General features: G+C 44.6%; 1 protein-coding gene across 6 annotated transcripts in view; it reads right to left on the bottom strand.

Moving 5' to 3' along the window:
* FYN (FYN proto-oncogene, Src family tyrosine kinase) overlaps positions 1–20,055 on the bottom strand; it is a 140,612-nt gene extending 120,557 nt beyond the window's left edge. For 3 of the 6 annotated variants that reach the window (XM_049817872.1, XM_049817877.1, XM_049817875.1), the window contains exon 1: positions 19,628–20,055. The gene's annotated coding sequence lies outside the window, so the exon portion shown is untranslated. The remainder of the gene's footprint in view (positions 1–19,627) is intronic. The other 3 variants (XM_049817876.1, XM_049817873.1, XM_049817878.1) reach the window with 2 other exon arrangements.
* Positions 20,056–20,936: the final 881 nt, after the last annotated feature.

Genomic DNA, 20,936 nt, shown 5'->3' with positions numbered 1-20,936 from the left:
TGTTTGGAGGGAAAAAAAAAAAAAAAAAAAAAAAACGAAAAAAAAAAGACACTTTGGTCACCCAAAGCCACATGGTATAAGCCAGAAAGTTAGAAAAATAGAAGTCTTGAGTCGTAAGATGCTGCAGTGTGCCAGGCTTCCTCACAAGGTAAGACACGCTGTCTCTAACCCACTCAGGAAGCCGACCTGTGGCTCAGACCATTTCCCCCCCACACGTACAGCACCGTCCCACTTGCAGGAACAGAGAGATGTAAACGCCTACAGTCCGAACAGCACCAAATTTCCATTCTGCATTGTGCCTTTCTGGTTTCTCGCTTGCACAAAGGCTGGTTTGTCATCTTTGCCACAAGCACTGCAGGCAACAGCGAATTAGTGCGGTTCACATGTGCTGACTTGCAACACCAGTTAGTAGCAAGACCTCTCCGGTTATCGAGTGTGCTGCCTCATACCTGAACAATATAAAGCTTCACTCCTCAGCTTTTGCTCTCCCCCATGTCACTGAGGATTCATATTCAAAGATCAATTAGACCTATTTGCATGACAAAAGTATTAAGCTTATGAAGACATGCACGCAAACACTAGACTTTCCAGAGCTGTTACTGGTTGTACCACTTGGGTTTACCTGCCTTCCCGCAACCTGCCCGTGACTTCACTGTGATGCAGTTCTTAATTACATGATCACACAGAAAGTTTTCCATAAGAGCACAGTCTCCTTCAGTGCCTAAAATGGCTGATGCTTATTCAATGTGGTCATTTAATATTTTTTTTTCTTTTTGACATTCACTGTCATTTCATAGAATACTCTTCCCAGCCTGCTCTGAAAACACAACCAGTTCACTCATGGGTCCCTGCACTGCTCAGCGCCTGAGCTTTCCTTCACAAAGCATGCATTTTTTTATAGCATCCTAAGACACCAGGAGTATTATGGGGACTTTATGACAAAGAGAAGATAAATTCAAAAGTGTTCTTTATTTAGGTGCCCAGTTTGAGACAACGGAGGCCTGACTATTCAGTATACTCACAGCAATGAGTCCATTGACTTCTTTTGCAGTTGCCCGTACTCGACAGTTCTCCAGTCACCCCACAGTCTATTAGCGTGGCTACACAGAAAAATAAGTCACTTTTCATAACGGCGTGTGCTTAAGTGAATTTTCTTTCCCAGATGCCTAGCAGATCCTTGCCTTTTCCTTCCTACAAACTTCCCCACCTCTTTCACATGGTACCTCCCAGGTCCTGCAACAGATGAAGCTGTGATTCAGCAGGAGCCAATCTCTCATTACCGTCTCTGTCTGCTCCTGCATGCGCTGAAGGAAGCGGGGATCTTCTCAGCTGAACAGTCCAGGATCACATCATGCAACTAAAACCCAAACTGTAACACGCATACACTAACGCTGCAAGCACTTACACATCCTTGACTTAACAACAAAAAAAAAATAATCATGGAAATGTTCTTTGAAATGAGGCTATTTTAAGACTTAAAAGCAAACTAACCTTTCCCATCCCCTGAGAAATTTTCATCACATGAGTGCCTGTGATTAATCGGCAGGCTGATGTACAGTCTCTCCTTTTTAAGCTCAGGGAGAAACTGGAAACTTCATGCTGCTTCTACGTCTGTGCTAACTAGAATTGAGGGGGAGGGCAAGGGGGTACACAACTTCATTTATCAACAGATTTCATGGGTTGTTGCTGCCAGCAGAAGGGAAGAACCCAAGCCCTCAAATCCTCAGTTCAGCTACCTCCAGATCAGACAAGCCAGACTCTGGAATCCATGATTTCTTCCCTGACCTTCTTGAAAGTCTTTTCCCTGCCAAGGCCTATGCAGAGAGGCTAGAGAAATCGGTCAAGTTGATTAAAAGGGAGAGAGAATGGGAAGGGAGTACACAAGCAGCCTTGAAGATGGAGAAGGCTTTTACAAAGAGGCAAACTTTGCACAAAGTGACAGTGTATTTCACCAGCATAAGTAATGCAGGCAGGAATAACAGACAGGCTTTCAGGACCTGAGCCCTTTCAGTCTTCTGCTTCTCCACGTACACTGAAGATAATAGAGATGCTCTGCACGAATACTGATGTCAGTTGCATATTAGAAGCTCTCCAATGACTGAAGTGTAGAAGAGAGCAGTTGGGCATGTTGGAGATGCTCCTTCCTTGAATCCTCTGGGATTCATTAATGACCTGTATTCACTGTGTCCAAACTTGTACCGTTAGGGCAGGAATGATTTAAGATCCCTCCCCATACTAAGTTTCTACAATGCACAACTTTGTGCCACACTCTGAAGCTGTCCTCAGAAAAGCAAGATTCATAAAACCTTACCTTGCACCCGCCCGCCCTTATTTCAACATGCCTGTGTGCTTTGTGGTTTAAGACCTAGCCTGAGTCAAGGCTGATTGAAATACATACATGTTATGGCAGTACTGCATACAGACACTGCAAAAAGCCAAGTGAGATACTTGGTAGAGATTATGGGCAGACACTCCTCCCACTTAGCACCCATTACTGAACATTGCTGATGTACACGCTCTGACAGCAGCCAGAAAGCTTTGGGCACATGTTTGTATCCAAGCTGACAATAAAAGACTATTCTTTGCCCTACCAGTACTTCGGAAAAACAATATTCCTTACAGAAGCAGTAGGTTATTAGCACAGACGTATTGGCAATACTTCAGGAGCAACACATCTCCAAACACTTCACTCTCCTTTATGAGGAATATAGCAAGTCTCTCTCAAAAAGCAGCAGAGCTATTGCAACTGGAAGCTCCTCACTCTCTGAAGCAGCTGTGAAATGATCTGTTCTGGACATGTATTAGCAGCCCGCACAAATATACAACACAGGGAAGATAATAAAAACAAATTACTATGTACATGATATTTTCCTTCTAGACACTTCTGCATAGCAGTTTAGGTGAAGACGACTAGGAAGAAAAGAAGGGGTTGTGCTGGAAGCGAGTAACCACAGCTAAACCTACTGAAGTTTAGGGTGCCGTCCTCTCTGTGATGAGGGTAGACGTCCACACCGTAAGTGCCAGCAGCTCAGCCAGCCTACAGCTGTCAGGATGCCTTTGCACTAAAACGTCAGCCCAGGTACTCTAGAAACAGCAGTGTGCACAGATAACGCACACCCTCCTTACCCTTTTCACCAAGGGCAGAGCCAACACCCCAGTCTGAGCAAGCTGCCCAGGTGTGAGCAGCCTGTGATGGGCAGACACATCCCCTCTGCTCTCTCACAGGCTTCTGTACTTAACAGGAGGGTAAAATCAATGCAAACCATGCCTCAGTGTAACTCAGTCCGACCCAGAGCTCTGTACAGAAGAGCGCTACTTAATTGTGCCTATGAGGGTGGCAACCTCCGGCAGAAGGGCAAGCCCCAGACCAATAACACATTTAAAAAAAAAAAAAAAAAAAAAAAGGTACTGCTAAATCTTGAATATATAGAGCCCTCACATGGGCAGATAAATCCCTTTCACTCTTATCAGCTTAACAAAAAGAAAATATCGTATTAAGCCAAGGTGGCACAATTTGTCCTGACTTACTCAATGAGAACTAATGCAGGATGCTTACCCACAAAAAATTGAAAAGAGTAAGAGATGATTAACAAAACTGACAAATCATCTGATGTTTAACAGGAACTCCCCAAAACCACCAAGTTTCTCACCCCCCAGAAATTGCAGCAATAGGTTTCTTCCTCTCCCCCCACTCCTCCTTACTTCTTTTTCTCTAGAAGATGCATTTATCTTGAAGTCCAGTAAAAGCAGAAGTGCAGAAAAAAGCAGTGTGATGACTAGTATCTTTGCTGCTGTTGAAAACGCAGAATAAATATGAAGGGTCAGAGCCACTCTAAGTGAAAAGGGCTGGCCCTAGTCAAAACTGCTAGATTAAAATGCAGAGATAGAGACCTCAGCCTAGAAACAGAACAAAAAGTTTTGTCTGCTTCCCTTTCTTCTCTTTTCAGTCCCAAATTTCTCTTATACCAAATGGTTCCATAACTGTCACTGAAATCAGACCAGCAAGAACTTAAAGGGACCAGGCAGACAGTTCCTGGAATGGAGAGCAAGAGATACAAATGAAACTTTACTTTTAGGATGTTAAAAATTCCTAGGAAGAGATTGAAAATTAGTTTTACATATGCTGCATATTACCCATGTGAATTTAAATATAGTAAGGCATTATTTCTGGTTACACACAAGTCAACCATTTTTCTGACAGACTTCAGGAAGAACATTACTCAGACGCAGATGTCACTAGAATGCTGCGACTGACTGGTAGAACAAGTCTGGGAGATTGCTGGGTATGCCTAGAAGGCAAACTGGCTATCAGGTTTTAAAATCCTCTACTGAGCATTACAAGTTCAAGTGGCTTGGGTTACTTTTGCTCTATAAAAGTCTGATAAATAAGCCTACTGACAAAGATTCTGCTTTTTTTTTTTTTTTTAAATTATCACTTCAAGTATCGAGCGACTACATTTCTGAACTTCCTAGAAAAAAGGGTCACTGAATTTAAATACCAGGTTGTAATCACCAGGCCAACAAAGCTTTGTTTCCTACTGATGCATGTTCCTGTTCACTCCCTTACTTCCTAGTCACTTGGATCTTTGAGCCTTCCCTTTCACCTACCCTTTTCTTCCATGTCTCCCGGTGCCCTAAGGAGATGAGAGAGCTACGGCTAGTCAACCAAAACATACATGCTGACTCAGTTTGGCAGCATTCAGTTGTCTGACATCCATAAGCAACGAGTTTGACTGTCCCTCCAGGAGGGTTAAAAGCATGGTATCTCCTCCGCATACCTGCCTCTCCTGAAGAAAATTGCTCATGAAGATAATTCACAGCCATCTTCAAATTTACTCCAAGAGATAAAAAGGCTCCAAGTTTTGGGGACAAGTGAAAGAACTGTGTAAGGTATATGCCTACAGGAAATCCAGAATATACAAAATCCATGCTTTTAACATTTATTTATTTTCTATATTAAAAAACACACTATACTCTTTAATAATTTTTAAATTTTGCTATATACAGTCAACTGTATTGTGTGGTCTCTCACACTACAGCAAGAGGGATGGGAGACTGCAGGTACAGTTTCAGGAAGCCATTAAAGTGGCATAAATCTTCAAGTATTCATTATGTAGGCCTGAAGAATTTATTCTACTTTATATTATTAGGCTTAGTTTGTTTGATAAATATTCTTCCTAAAGAAAGCTAATTTGTACATAGAGAAAAAAAGAAATGGTATTAAAAAACTGAAGCAAAGAAATCCAACCCACAGGTGCCAACAAGGAACTTAAAATTTATTTTGGGAATTCTGGCAACTCACCATAAATGAACTCTCACAGGAATACCAAAATTAGGTTAGCAGTTTCTTGTTAACATCAGGTAAAGGAGAAAAAAAAAAAAAAAAAAAAAAAAAAAAGAGAACTGCTGCCCAGAAGGTTTATGCTGTTTTTTTCAGGGCTCAGCCACTGCTGACTAGTAAAAATCATCATCCAGGTCTTTCTCCCCTTGAGTCAAAAAGGGGTCAGGTTCATTCTTTAACATGTTCTCCTGCTCCCCCAAAAGCCAACCCCCAAACCCAGAGAAAAAACTGTTTAAAAACAGTTATCTACATATACAGGCAATGACATGTACTATACCTCTAGTCCAAGCATGTGGCATGTACTCAGGCTTAAGTGCACCAGCAAAAGTAATTTCCAAAATGAAAGTTTAGAGATTAAGTTATGAGACCTTCCCTACCCCTCTTTGTTTTAATACATTGTATCCCTTGCTTTGCCTCTTCAGCAAAAGTGATAATTGGTTTTAAGTTGCTAAAAAGTAATTCTTGACAAGATTGACATTTGGAAATTCCTACAACAAAGAACCAGAGGGAAGAAGGAGACGCCTTAAACCAGCAGTCAATACCTGATGTGCTTGGGGTCAAAAACTAAGGAGCTGCTTTTCAAGCGGTAAGCCACCACAAGCTTGTCAGGGAATAAACTCACAAGAGGATGGAAAATGGAAACAAAAAAATCTGACTCACATCTATAACATGAAAGGACCATTTCTGACATTTTTGGTTAATACACATATTGCACACAGGCAGCGGGTGTGCTTGAACAGCCCAAGGTCAGCTATCTGGGAAGGAATCCGCATCTTCAAGAGGGTATGGTATTTGGCTGGGGAGGGGAATTGGTGGGCTTGTCTGTTGGGGCAGCACTGCTAATGCAGTTAAAGAACTACTGCAAAACAGAGGAGAGAAAGTGGTTTTCAATTACTTATTCCTCCTAAATAGCACACTGGGATGGCCTCAAGGGCCTCATACTGAGCAATGCCCCACTCCTTTTACAGAGGCCTTTGCTTCTTTAATATTTTTTTTATTTTCTTTCCCAGAGAGATAAAAAATTATATACAAAGAAGTCACTGTATTGCTTGGAAACATCTGCCAACATTAACAGAAGAAGAAAACTGAGAACATTTTTAGGATCAGCCTCTATTACACCCATCTGTGTACCAGCAGTTTCAAAACAGCACATATTAGCCACAAATCAACTGTACCAATTAGCCTTCCAGACAGCGCAATCAAAATACATATATTAAAAATACCTGAGTCAAACTGGTGGAACCAATCTTCAACATGATTTGAATATCTTAGATTTAATTAGAAGGTGTTAACAAGCACACACACACACACATTGATTCCATAAGAAAAGGACAGCAACCTTTGAGATCTTCAGTGGCAGCTCCCACCAGTCTAGGTTAGATCTCAGTGGCCCCATGAACCCATGCAACATCTCCAGCTCCAAACTCCAGCCCCTTCTTCCTCTCCTCCAAAACCACTGCAATATTTAAATATTTTGGGTTGATAACACTTGCTTCCAGTCCTACCACCACCCAGACTTTACTCAAATGAGTGGTCAGGGAGAGGATGCAGCAGACCAAAGGTGTTGGCATTGTCTGGAGTAGGTACTGATCTCCTGTGCTCAGTTCTGTTGCCTCATCCCCCAGAGTTTCTACCAAAATAACATACCTTACACTCTTTGGAGAAGGACCCCTTTTGTGACTTCTCTAGTTTGCTAACAATAACCTATGTTGTCTTGCATAACCGGTTTAAACAAATATTAAGTACAAGCTGATATACAACCCCCTCATCTTCCCACTGAAACTATTTTACTCAAGCTGCCACCAAACACCAGAAAGCTGGTGAGCTTTTCACACGACTTAAAAGAAAAACTGGAACAAAAATTCAAAATGCTTTAAACTCTCACCATCTCCCCCACAAGAGCTTATATATGGCACCAAGCGACCCTAGTTTCTGACTAAAATAAAAGCAAATAAATAAAAGCACGCAGCCTTCTGAAATGGTCAACCTCACCTGAGCAGCCTTGGTGAGAGCTGTTCTCTGTTCTCCAGCACTGCCAAGAGAACCTGGGGAAGGTCTGTGTGCCAAGGCGTCCGGGGGGAGCATTTATTACTGTCAACAGGCAAAACTCCACATTTCTCCACATACTATAGAGATCAGTTTAGTAGTAAGCCTCCGCTTTGGTATAGGTCTTGCACACCATCCTTCTGCCACACAACGATGCCTGCGTAACCTGAACGAGCTGTGTAACACCCAAGGTTCGTTTCCATACCAGGAGGGGCTTCTTACCTCTGAGCCCCAATCAACTCAACCTACAATGACAACTGTACAGAGTGAAAATATACAACTAATTCTCTGGGGTAGGGCAAAAAATAATCCATCTTTTTATTTTTTAATCGCTGTGAATATAAGCAGTTCTGCAGCATTATGATCAGAGCATTGTGAACACCCATTAGTTCAAGGATAAACAGTTACTTTGTGTTGGGAGATGAGAGGATTTGCAGGGAAGGCAAGGAAGGTGAGCAACAGAGAAGACTGAAGTAAGTAAGCATGAAGACAGGATTGCTGTAAGCAGGGTTGTGGGAACAAAATAGGTGAAAGAGGGACCTCTAAAAGAGCCTCTGGCAGTCACAGCCAGGGCCACACAGCTAGAACAAATATCCAAAGAAAGATCACAGGAGGAAAACAGTGGTGGCAACAGCCAGCGTAGGAAGAGAGACTTTGAAGAAGTTCCCTGGTGGGGACAAATACTGAAGGGAGAGGGGAAGGGGTGGGGGGTGGAACCAAAACAAAAACCAACAACAAAAAACCAACCCTGACAATTCCCCTCCCTTGTCCACCTTCCCAGCTCAAACCTCTCTACCACTGCTTCCTTTTACACCCACTGGGCTTTTAAGGTTTCTTTCTTCTTTGCTTGTACTAAGAACCCCAGAAGGTCCTCGAGGCACAGCGACTGTTCAGCCCAGCTTCCTCCCTCACCGAGTCAGTCACTATTCACTCCACACCCCAGACACTTACTTTGCCACAGCTTTTTGGGAACCAGAATTTCCTAAACTAAATACTAACATCTTACACATTAAAGCAGACATATGCATGTCGAAGATTTACACCTTCAGCTCCTCTCCCACACTGGGGCACGAGGACGTCTGAGCTAGGCGATGTGAGCCACACACTCCTCAAGGCAGCAGCATCTGCAGGACAAGTCCCACATGCACGGGCTTGGTGGTGGTTGTGGATTTCTCTTGTATTCCAAATGTTCTGATTTTTTTTCAGGCAAACATTGATTTAAGTACTTAAGCCATTAATTGCAACATTTTCATTTTGTGTGTGCTTGGAAAAAAAATAAAAATAAAGATCAAATAGTGAGGAAGATTAAACCTTTAAAAAGCAGAGACTATAGCTAGTCACATGTACTTCAGTCACCTATAATAGCACAACTCGCAATGACAGAATCTCAGAAATCTAGCAGAGAAGAAACACCTTCTGGGTATAAAATCTTAAGCACATGTTACTGTCCCACAGCTTCAGTAAGGCTCATCTGGGTGGAATGCCTGTTATTTCAATCCTCATATTTGCTACCAAACATTAACTTTAAAGTGGGTAACTTAGCTAATAGCTAAAGTACCGCCAGTAAAACAAACATAATACACACAATGCATCTCTTTGCATATGCTGTTTACTATGCATTTTCTTCACTGTTTTACCAAAATAATCACTGTGATACAATCTTACTGCTTCAGGTTATATAGCTATATGCAGCGTGAAAGCCTGGTGCAAAAATTCACTGCAGGGAAATGGAAACCTTTGCAGTTTTGTGTATGCAAACACTGGTTTGGTCATCTGCTTCATGTAATTGAAGCAAAGGGTCATCTCTCTTCCAGCTCTTTTTGAGGTGGCAGAGAAGCCTACAAGTACTCCCCTGCAAGGGAGAGTTTCCACCACTCGAGCTCCAGGGAAGTGAAGACAACTGACAGCAACTGAAGATCTGGCACCAAATAAGCAATTTAATTAGCAGGCAGGTGAAGTAATTATTTCTCTCTATGCAACATTTGTTAGACCACATCTGGAGTACTTGGTCTGGTTTTGGGAGTCCTGGGAAAAGAAAGATTGACATGCTGGAGTGAACCCAGTGGATAGCCACCAAGATGCTGCAGCACTTGACGTATGAAGGAGAAATCAAGAGAGATGGGTTTGTCCAATCCGTCTTGGGAGATACCTCAAAACCTGACTGGACGAGGCCCTGGCTTTGAAGTTAGACCCGGCTTTGAGTTTAGCCCTGTTCTGTGCAGGGAGATGATTTTCAGAGGTCCCTTCAAACCTAGATTCTTCTGTTTAAATTTTAAAAGGAAGAAGAGCTCATCTCAGAGAAGGGCTATTAAAAAGTAGTTTAATAGAAGAACTATTAAAAAGTACCTTTAGATGAGAAATCTGTTAGCTCCAGAGAGAGCTCAGTTACAGAAAATTTTTTACAATATGATTGGAGGAAGCACAAAAAATATTGTAGGTAATCATTCCTTCAAAAAAACCTAGGGTTCCCCCCCAGGTTTAAAGTGTGATGTGAAAGAGTCCAAAGCTACGTACTTGTAATGATATACACAGGTTTAGCAAGTTCCCATACCAACAATCATAAAGTAAATCTACATAATGCAGTTTGACTGCCATTTTCAAGATATTTTCTCAGAAATTATACCTCACAGAGGCAACATATTGCTGATTACGCTAGAAATTCTTACTATCGCAGTTTGGGGTGACTACGTTATTGGCAAACACAGATCTTATTTCCCTTGCAGAGTTGATCATAACCGCATTCTCTTAAGATCTGTGATATTTCACTTTTGGAAGAGTGACAGCACTAAGAAATCCACAGAAATGTATTTACACTTCAAAATTAAGTTTGAGACAGCAAGCCCTCTAAACCAGTTTACTTTGAAAAGATCTCACTCATCAAGAGGTACTCTCCCACTCTCATGGTGACATAATTTGAACAGCGATTGCATACTTCTTTAAAAAAAGAAGATTGAAAATAAACGCTGCATACAATTGCAGCACCATGTCATTTTAAAGCTTGTGGGTAGCTGTTATAGATGGAGCTCCCGAGGAACATAATCACTCTTTTCAGCAGGGCAGATAATGTTGAAAAAAAAACCCCAACAAAACAAAACCAAACCAAAACAAAAACAACCCAAAATATTTCTTTTAAGTTTTGTAGCAATTTTTCAAAAAGCTAGTTTGAGTAGGTTTTGGTGCTGTTAAAATGAACATTCATCTAGTTAATCCATTCTTTCAGGTCATCACTCTCGTGTGTCTTCTTTTTTGTGTCAAAAAAGTAAAGTACAGCCTCTACAGCACCACACATTGCTGCACAGATACACTCACAACAACTAGGAACACATCACAGTGGTTCTGGAAGCGTTGCAGGCACATTAGCACGATGCTCCTCCTGGGCTGCTGGGGCTATCCTGACTCTCACACACGAGCTTTTCTGTCCACCCCGGTACAGTGCCGTGCAGATGTATCCCATCTATCCTGCTCTACCCGAAGAAGTAAAACCAAAACAATGTTTTTTTGACCCACCGACCACATTCAGGTCCAGATTATTCTCAGCACAGTCCTGCTGTGCCACATTAGCTCTAGAAGGATGACAACTATCTTTTATAAGACACAAATTTACGTGACAGAACGTGGAGGAGTTGACCACAAAAGTAAAATTTGGGTGACTTGTCTAACACCTACAGCTGTACAGTCAGCTACATAAAGCAGAACTAACTCTTTTGCATGGGAGGAAACAAAAAAACCCCAAACAACGTAACCTTACAACAGTTCAAATTAAGACTTGGTGAAAACATAGCAAGAGCACAGACAAGGTCACCTTACCCTTAAAGAAGTCACTGAATCACTCCAATGCCAGAGGAAGCACACAATTTTTAAAAAAAGCTTATAAATGAAAGAAGTTTTTTAACCTTTTACAGGACTGGCAGCAAATTGTTCTGAATGTCAAGTCATCAATTAGTGCAAACCGATGCTCTGTCCTGCCTGCAATGACCGAGGAGAAGGAAAAGGGACACAGTCTTCCCTGTGCACTTTGTCCGCAGACCTATTTGTTCCTTTTTGGCAGCCCCACTTGAACATTAGGACAAGGAGTTCTACAGTTTTTAAGCACGTCAGTAATGCTGCCCCAAGCAAGACAGACAGTTAATGCCCATCTTCTACCTCCCCCAACGCACGCAAGGTCATTTTTGAACTTCAGATGTAAAGGGATGTTTCTTGTACAAGGTCACATCGTTTAGCAGCTCTCTTCTCAGCCAAACTTTTGTGTTTGTTACATTTCCTACAAAAGGGAAACTCCTACAGAGGTGGTCAAAGAACTGAAGCCAACACTATGTGTGTTTTTTTGAGAGCATACAGCCTGTTGCACAGAGTTAAATCTGGCTCTTCAGCTTGCCAGCTTCTGTACACTGACCTTATGCCCATTGAAAGCTGATGGGCTTACAGAGTTTTTCAACAGTGATTACAGCTAATAAAATGGGTTGCATTGAACACGTGTTTGATTTTTTTTTTCTTTTAAAGGTGGCTTGCCTCAGTCTTTCTGAATAGAATAGAAAAGAGATTAAAAAATAAAAATAAAATAAAAATCCAGTTGCTATTCCTCCTCACCAGCCCAAAGTATGAGGTCTTATGTCCATTCAAAGACACATGGAGAACTTAATATCTGGGACAAAAGGCCTGCATATTCAGCTAAAGGCTTTAAATGAAAATTATGAATGACCCTAGATACTGTGCTATTCAAAGGATCAGCTTTAAATAGTTTTTTTCCTTCTTAAGGAGTGAAACCAGCAAAACATTATCAATGAATTTGGAAATGGGACCTAGAACGTCTCTTGCTGAAATCACCAATTTAAATGCTGCTCGGAGTGATAACGACCAGAAATTTCATAGTCTATTAGTTATCTCACAGCCAAATCCCAGAAGGAAATTTAGGAGTTTTCAGTTACTTCGCAGGAAGGCAGACAGGCAACAGAAACAGCATTTTTGCTGGTCTTCAGACAAAAACCTTACTGGATGTGGGCTCCCTCTCCGTAATCTTATTATTCAGACCTGCCCATTTCAAAGCATGCAAGACGACCTGTCCACAGAGAGGTCTAAAAACACGCAAGAGGTCATTAACCTCACCATAAAAAAAACCTCCTCCACCATTAACTTCACCACTAAAAATAAACACTGAGTATTTACATATAGTTTAAGACAAGAAACAGTCTAATTGCCTGGTCAGACAATAGAGGTTTTCATTCCGAGTCTTAGAGATGCTTATTTTTCCTGGAAAAAAATATATCATTGCTTCCTAGTGAGAGGCTGCCCACGAAGAAAAACCCAGTCCCAAGAACAAACAAATATTCTTTCTTTTAACGGTCTGAGAGCTTTCTGTTACACCTGCTCTGGTCTCCCCAGGGTAAAGGCAGCTGGCTGTAGGATGCAACCATTGCCATCTTCTAAACAGGGGTATCAGCTGGTCTTACACTAAGTCCTAAGAAATGACCAGGTATGGGATTAAGTTGTCTCAGAAGAAGGAAAGGTACTTCTGTGGAGAAGTGATACAAATGCAGAAGTTAGAAAGTAACAGACGAGCCTCTGCTGTATTTTTTTTTGGACAGTTAACGCAGCCCCCAGAGTCACAGGTTGTCGGTTGACGCGGAGATAGCTACAGCCCTCATTAACATAGTCATGAAGTTTGTACAGGCTAAAAAGAGAGAGAAAAAGTCCAGGAGCACTCTTGCTGTGTGCCTCACCGATGGCCCAGAGCCGACACAAGCTCGTTCACCAATGTTGCTGCTAATCTCAGCTCCAGCTCGGTGCCACGACGCAGCGTGCTATCACGGCTTCTGGCTCAGAGAACTTCTGAACTAACCGGCAACAAGTCTTCTCAGTTATTTTGGGCAAGAGCATCAACTTCAATTATAATCCCCAGAGCAAATCTGCAGTTTAAAGGTCAGGCACGAAAGGGAAAAAAAATCAACATACTTGTAAAAAAAATTAAAATCAACAATTATCTGTACAATGGTATCAGGAGCCAAGATAGGAACTGCATGATATTCCAAAATCATGCCAGGAAAACCTTCAGAGCTGCCTCTTTTGTAAGTGGTACAGCTGCAAGTCAAAGATCAACATTACACAAGGTGCTCTTTCACACACAGGTTGTTCTAAAACAAGGGAGGTTGGAAGGTCTTTATTAATACAATAAAAAGCCTTCAAATGTATGTTAAAGTTTATTTGTTTAAGAAACCCCACAAATAAAATAATAAAAATTGTAAAGAAAAAGGATGCTAGGAACCACCAGATACGGTCATTTAGAGAACTGTCATGGAGCAGAAAAGTTTTTCTTAAAAAAACCCTGAATGGGTATTTAATATTAATCTTCAATCTCATATCCTGTTTAACTTCTCTGTATAGCTTCATATAGCAAACTGAGGCCTGACAAGATAAAAATTATCTGGCAGTAATATTTTTATTTTGGAGTCTACCAAAAAGGCTCAAGTATTTTATTCAAATCTGTTAACATGGAAAAACTGGAGCCAAGAGGAAAAGGACAATTTCAAACAAAGATATTTCACCCAAGTCAAGTCAATCATTTGAGGTTTCCTCCTTCCTTCTCCAAAAAATTGCTAGTTATTTGCAAGCTTAAGTGGTGCCAAACACTTCTCTTCTATTAAAGCAAATGTCCTCACACACACAGACACACGAGCAGCTTCCTCTGCCAGCTTCAAAACACTTTTGAAATTCACCACTGCGAGTGACATAGCTTTGGTGAATAAAATGACATTTTTTCAAGCAGTTCTAGAAGCTTCAGTACTGATGGTACATTTTGCCCGAAACGCAAGGTCTCAATTTCAGATTAAAATAAATTGTTACAGCCCTTACACAGCCAAGGCTTTAGATGTTTATCTGTCTTTCAGAGCTCCCAGAGCTGTTGCAAGGCAGCATCGAGGATGCGAGGGAGCTCCTCCCAAGGCCACCCCAAGAGCTTCTGCAAAGCAAAGCATACTATGCGAGGTAGAGCCTTTGTTCAGGACTGGCTGCCGATAGTGTCACCGACTAAGGGGCCAGGCATTTTGGGGACAGCCCAGCAAATGCCCTCACAGCACAGGATCCGATACTATTGAAAGTAGCTCTGGCTCCTTTGAGGAGCTCTGGCTGGACTGCTCTGTACTTCAAAGCACTGAGCACATCACTCAACAGCTGCTTCTCAACATCTCTCCTTTCTGGTTGTAGCCACAGGGTACCTAAAGCAGGATGGGACAAAGAATTTCCCTAAGCTAGACAAGGCATCCAATCATTGCTGCTTCCAAAAAAAGCCACCAAAATAAAATAAAATAAATAAGCGTAGAGGGGTGACCTTCTCTGTTCCCATCAAAACATTCTCACATCACAGCTGCCTTGTATAGGTCATCATATTAAACCATGTCTCAATGTGAAGAACATCAGCTAGCTTGCTCTAAGAATTTAGGTCACTGGCTTGATCAAGTAGGACTTATTACTCATGGATACTCTAGGAAGTGACAGTGTGGAACAAGCAACAGGTGCAAGACTTCCCTGAATCAGTAGAAGCTGAGCTGGAAAACATGGGGTAACCTCTCCCTATATCACCTTGTCACAAACAACATCAGTAGATCCATTCAAATTGGGATGCCTTTGATACAAAAAGGGAACTGCATTTTGGGAAGGAGAGCAAGTTTAAAATTCATTTGCTGTCCTTCCTCCTGTTGAAAAAGCGATTTCACTCAGGCCATCTAACTCAAATCAGTTGATACTGCAAGGCTAGGTTTTTGATGGCGTTTTCAGATGAAAAACATCCATTCAAATTCATGGTATACAATGAGTAGGGCTGGTCAGGAAAGATCCGACAGTCACTTTCTGCAAGAAAATTTAGTTCATTCCATACCTAAAAGCTCTGTAAAACTGTTGCTGATTTTATACTTCAGTAAAAAGTCAAGATGTCAAAGGTTCTATCTTGTTCCATACAGATGCCAATATTTTGAGTTGAAGTCCTTGCTTTTGTAGCAAGTTAACATTCAAAACAGTCAGAACCAAGATGAGGTGACATGTTTTGATTAACTTGAAGTAATTTTGTTTTTCAATTCCCCCAGTAAAAGTGCTGATATTGTTCAGTTTTGTTCCCATTCCAAGTGAAGGAAAGTTCCAAAAATCCTTTACAAAATGCCATTGTTTTCCTGCAGCCAGTGTGGTAAGGAGAACAAAGGGGTGCTTCTCCTTGGCTGCAAACTCCCATAAGGTCAGGCCTGTTTCTAGTTTCAGGGCTCAAGGACATCTCCTGCAGACAGGTTTAACTTGACCAGTCTCAAACTGCAAGGGAGCTTACCTGCCTGAAACCAAACCAACGCTTGAGCACGTTAAGAAGTGAGACTGCCCTACAGCACAGTGCTAACGAGGCCCACGCGCTCCTTAAGGAGCATCGTATGCTTCTCAGATGTACTAAAACAACTTAAGCCTTTCATGTTTCATCTAGAGCTGTCATTTCTCAGTCTAGAAGTCAGGCACTAAGGGCAAAACGCACGACAGAATGAAAATGCTAGAAATCCCAATTCTTCTACACCTACACCTGCATGTTTGTTACCTATTGAAATACAAAACACAAAGCTTTTTGGTTTTGGTTCTTTTTGGTGGGTTTTGGGGTTGGTTTTTTTGTTTGTTTGTTTTTTAATTATTACTATCTTATAGAAAGCAGGTTAGGTTTTTTAAACTCTAAGAGAAAGCCACTGTGGTGCCAAGTGAGACACCCAGCAGGCAGGCAGATGCAGCACTGGAGTTTCACCTCCTTCTGAGGCACTTTGAATTGGGAGGCCCTGGCAGAATTTCCCCCAGCACATCGGCCACTGGGAGCACAGCTCTGAGGTGCACAACATGTTCGGCATGGCACAGCAAGCAGCTACATCCCTCACTCAGGGGGGGTGAGATCCGCAGGGGTCACAATCGCCCTGGTAGCTTGGCCTCGGGATGCTCCACACTGAAGCGTGCAAACCCTCTTGTGGGTTTTGCGCCAAGTAAATCTCTAAATCGCATGGTACAGATCTGTAGATCTTTTGTCACCAAAGGAGTCCTTAATTGCTGGATTTCAGGGAGACCACGTGGGTGAATTAGATTTGTCGGTTCAAGTCCTGGTTTAGGAGTAATGGGTCAAAATACTTGTGAAGACACTTCTGCAGGAGCTGCAGGGGTGGGAAAGGGACAGGAGTAATTGTTTTTCTCCCTCTCAAAGGAAGGTCACTTTGACAATACACACTGCCAGCAGCAGACCTGCCCATAACGCAAATTACAAAGCGCTGTCCATGACACAAATGAACGCCATTATTATACATTCAAAGTAGTGCCCAAACTGAATTAAGCAGAACTTTACAGAACAAGTTTGAATCAAATATTAATGTGTGCCCCAGAGAGAAGGAGGAAGGGAAAACACATGCGTGCAACTCTTTCTCTCCCTGAAGTAAAAGCACTATAATGCAGCAAGACAGCAAAATGAAGACGCTGGTTAAATAAAAGCAATCAGGCATAAGGTGGCCAACAGCTCTAAGCCTTCCTTAACACAACTAAATATATGATATTGTAGGTGTACCATATTACAGTGTTAAATCATCACAAAGGCACCCGCCAGTTTTCACTCATCTAGCTACAATTTTATCACACTGTAAATCCTGTGCAGACCATACCATATCCAGATTAGTATATCCAGTTTAATTCAGCTAAGCCATAGGGCCAATGGCCACAGAGGCCCTCTCCGAATCAGACTCCACCCATGCATTTTCGATGATACTATTCAGGCATTTCACGTAAATGTGTTGTGAAATCTAGTGTAGTATCTCAAAAATAACTAGTTTCTCAGCAATGCTTTATCTCACTCAAATGAAATAGAAATTTGTCAATGGGTCCTAACTTCTAAAGATACTTAAAATGAAAACTATTAATAAGCAACTTCTCCGTACCACTTTCTTCACTTCTGCCTTACATCGACTGCCATGCCCATACGCCAAAGTTGTTTATCCCTCAGTGAAGACATGTATTTATTCAACATCAAAACAATTTCCAGAGAAGCCTGTTCAGGGTTTTGTACTTAACTGGTATTTCATGCCACTACATCTTCCACCAGCAGGCAACACAGAATTTCTGAAACAACATGCCTGAAGCATAAACCACAAAACACCACAGCCAGTGGCCTACCATTAGACAACTTCATATTGGAAACTCCTGTTTTTGCCAAAGATGAGCCATGCAGATGAGGCAGTAATTTGTTAGAGGTAGAGAAGAAGCAGGCTTACAGGCACCCTCTAAGAAGCATCTGAACACTTCAACAAACTAAGGGTAATCTGCAGCCTACTAGCAACAAAATACAAATTTTGAAGGAATTAATTAGGCAATCTTCCTTTCTCTTTTTCATCAAAATCACAGCTTTGTGGGGTAAAAAAGGCTCAAGAAAGAACCCATTGGTTTTTTCCAAGAGATTTCCTTCTTAAAATTGTTCTTAAATTGTGAAAAGGCACCGATCTACTGACATTCACGAAGTGTTATCAGTTTTCTGAGCATATGCATCAAGGTGCTGAAAACTCTTGTATCAGTGGGGGGGCAGCAGAAGGTAACAACCTTTCCACTTTACTGATACTAAGTAAGTGTTCAATTGTAAAAATGAACTTCTCTCCCCTCCAGTTTCCCACTGGGTCATGCAGTGGCTGCAATGGATGTACTGAAAAGTTGGAGATGCTGCCTTTCCTCCCTTCCCACTCTGGTATTTTTCTTCTGGCCTCCTTTGTTCACTTAACAGAACTTTGTTTGAAGTGTGTTTTTACTCCTTCACTGCATGACAAACCCACACAGTCAGAAGACAGGCTTATAAAAACCACAGATCTCCAGCAGGGAGCTCGACGGTGGGTGTAATGTTGGACACAGCTCTCCATTCATCATGCACATTCTCCGGATTTCAAGTTGACAGTGTCCCTTCAGCTTACTGTTCCTCCTCATGGGAGATCAGACGAGTCAACCCTAATGAAAACACTTCCTCCACCAGCATATAAACAAACAGATCTTCACCTGCAATTGTTTCAAGCTTCGGCCACAGAATGCTACTTAAAAAGATATTGAGACCACAAAAAAAAAAAAAAAAAACAACAACAAAAAAAACCGATGGGGGTGGGGGGGAAGAGATACTGGAAAGTGTTACAGCTGCAGGGATGGTGGAAGGAAGGATGTGGGAGTTCAGGAGGTTGTACGCAAGGAGGAAAATGACAAGGTCTCAAAGGCGTTCCCAGTCCTGTGCATGCATTTCAAAACCCCGTCTGTTCCCACTTGTTATTTAGCATTTTAAGAGTCGGAGCGTATCAGAGTGATTGATGAACAACTGCAGAGGGTTGCTTTCCACTCAGCCTAGACCTTCTCCTCCAGCACCAAGTCAGCCCTGCCCGTCACCGCTGAACGGACCGAGGTATCACGGTCTTGCTTTCACAAAGTGACCCCCTTCCCGCCCTGGCCCTCTCCTAGCACTCACGCACACGCAAAATCCACACGGAGCAGAAATAAGGCGAGTTCCAGAGGAAGAAGAGACCAAACTGAGTGTTATTAAGGAGGTCGGGCGACACATACACCGTAGCTCTGCAGACGCAGCGAAACGCTGGCACCCATGGTGTGGCGTTCGGTATCTCTTGCTAATCTAAAATGTGGCTGGAAAGGAACTGGCACCAGATCAGCGGTCTCATCTGGGGAGGAACAGAGAGGCTCTAGGGGAAAGACAAGAAACAAGCCTCCTTTCACATCCTACCACCCTTGGGCATTTTGTGCGTCCCTTCTTTCTTCCCTGAAAGAGGCCTTTGTCACAGACGCGCAAATCCTATACGATTTATTTCAGAGGGAGAGAAGGTCTTTTTATTTATTTCCCTCTTCCCCCCCCCTCCCCTTTTTCGCGGTTCGGCGGCAACAAACACAGCCCTGTGCTGCGCCCCCCTCCCCACTCCCCGCCCGGCGGCCGCGGGGCTGAGGGGGAACACACACACACACACACGGACACGGGCGACCCCCGGACACGCAGGGGCTCAGCCCCGGCCCCGCACAGCCGGTCCCCAGCGCTGCCCCCGGCCCTCCCCGCGCTGCAGGCCGCGGCCGGCGGCAGAGTGTGCGTGTATGTGTGTGTGGGGGGGGGGGGACGGACACCCGCAGCAGCGCGGCCGCCTCCCCTCCCCAGCAGCCCCCGCACCCCCCCACCACCGCTCGGGCGCACAAAGGAAACGAACGCGCCGCAGCATCCACCCCCCTCACCTCAAGCCTTCCCGCTTCCCCCGGGCGGTGGCGGCGGGCTCCGGCCCCTCCGTTACCTGAGGCAGCTCGGCTCGGCTCGGCGCAGCGCGGGGCCGGGGCGGCGCCGCCGCACTCACATCCTCCTCCTCGCTCCGCTCCTCCGACGGCTGCCCCCGCCCGCAGCGAGGGGCGCCGCTCCGGGCGCCGCTGCCTCTCCCCGCGGGCAGACGCGCTGCGCCGAGCCCCGGTTCCGCGGCGCGGAGGCGGCGGTCGGCGGCAGAACGGCAGCCCGGGCAGGGATGAGCTCGCACGGGCTCTCCGCGCTGCTGCTGCTGCTTTGCCTCTGCTCCGCCCGGGTGAGCGCGGCTCAGGGCGCTCCCCTCCCACCGGGGCTCCTGACAGATGGCGCAACCGCAGCACCGCCGCCGCCCGGCCCCGCTCTCTTGCCCGCCCGCACGGAGCCGGCAGCCGCCTCCGCCTCCTCCTCCTCCTCCCCGCCCGCCGCGCCCCGCCGCGGGGGCGGCCCCAGATTGGCAGCTCCGCCGGCCTATGGCGAGGCGCGGCCGGCAGCCGCCGCCGCTCTGATTGGCGGGGGGGGTGGGGAAGGCGGGGCGGGAGAGTCGGCCCCTCAGCGTCCGCTGGACGCGGCTGAGGCGAGGGGAGGGCCGGGGCCCCCGGGTAGCCCCCCGGGGAGCGGCAGCCGGTTCGGGCGGCTCCGCGGGAGCCCGGTGGGGCCGTGCCGGAGGCTGCGCCGGGCTGGCCGGGAAGAGGAGCCGGGGGCGAAGCGGAGGGAGAAGGAGGAAGAGGCGGGGGGGGGGACCCGGCCGGCCCATGGCGGGGGTCGCGGCCGGCAGGCACCGCCGGAGCGGTTCACGTTGGTCCGGGCACCCCGGCGGGTGGCCTCGGGGAGGCGGGAGGCGGGAGCGGATCGTCTGAAACACCCCCGATGAATGGGAGAACAACCTTAAGCAGATTATGTCTCTTTGTGAAAGACGGCGTCTTGTGTCGTTATTACGATTCTTTTTATCCCTAATTCTTGAAATTGGCAATAGTGGGTTATATTCCATTTTTTCGCCTTTAATCGCCGAGTATTTCAGCCGGCCGTGTCGGGAGGAGTGTCAGCCCCACCGCGGCCATCTTCCAGGGGCGTACCTGCTGTCCCCACAGCCCCGCTGGGCACCTTTTTTTCTGGGGCTTGGGTCTGGCGCTGTACCCAGAGACATGCAGGCCCCGCTGTCCTCCAGTCGTGGCACTCCTCGGTCCACGGGCCGGTGATTGGAAAAGGTCTCTCTGTTATACTTTGTTCCCTTCAGGTCCTCGGCAACGCCGT

The sequence above is a fragment of the Accipiter gentilis genome, chromosome 15 (assembly GCF_929443795.1).
Source record: "Accipiter gentilis chromosome 15, bAccGen1.1, whole genome shotgun sequence".
Lineage (NCBI taxonomy): Eukaryota > Metazoa > Chordata > Aves > Accipitriformes > Accipitridae > Astur > Astur gentilis.
This window is presented reverse-complemented; position numbering and strand designations above follow the sequence as displayed.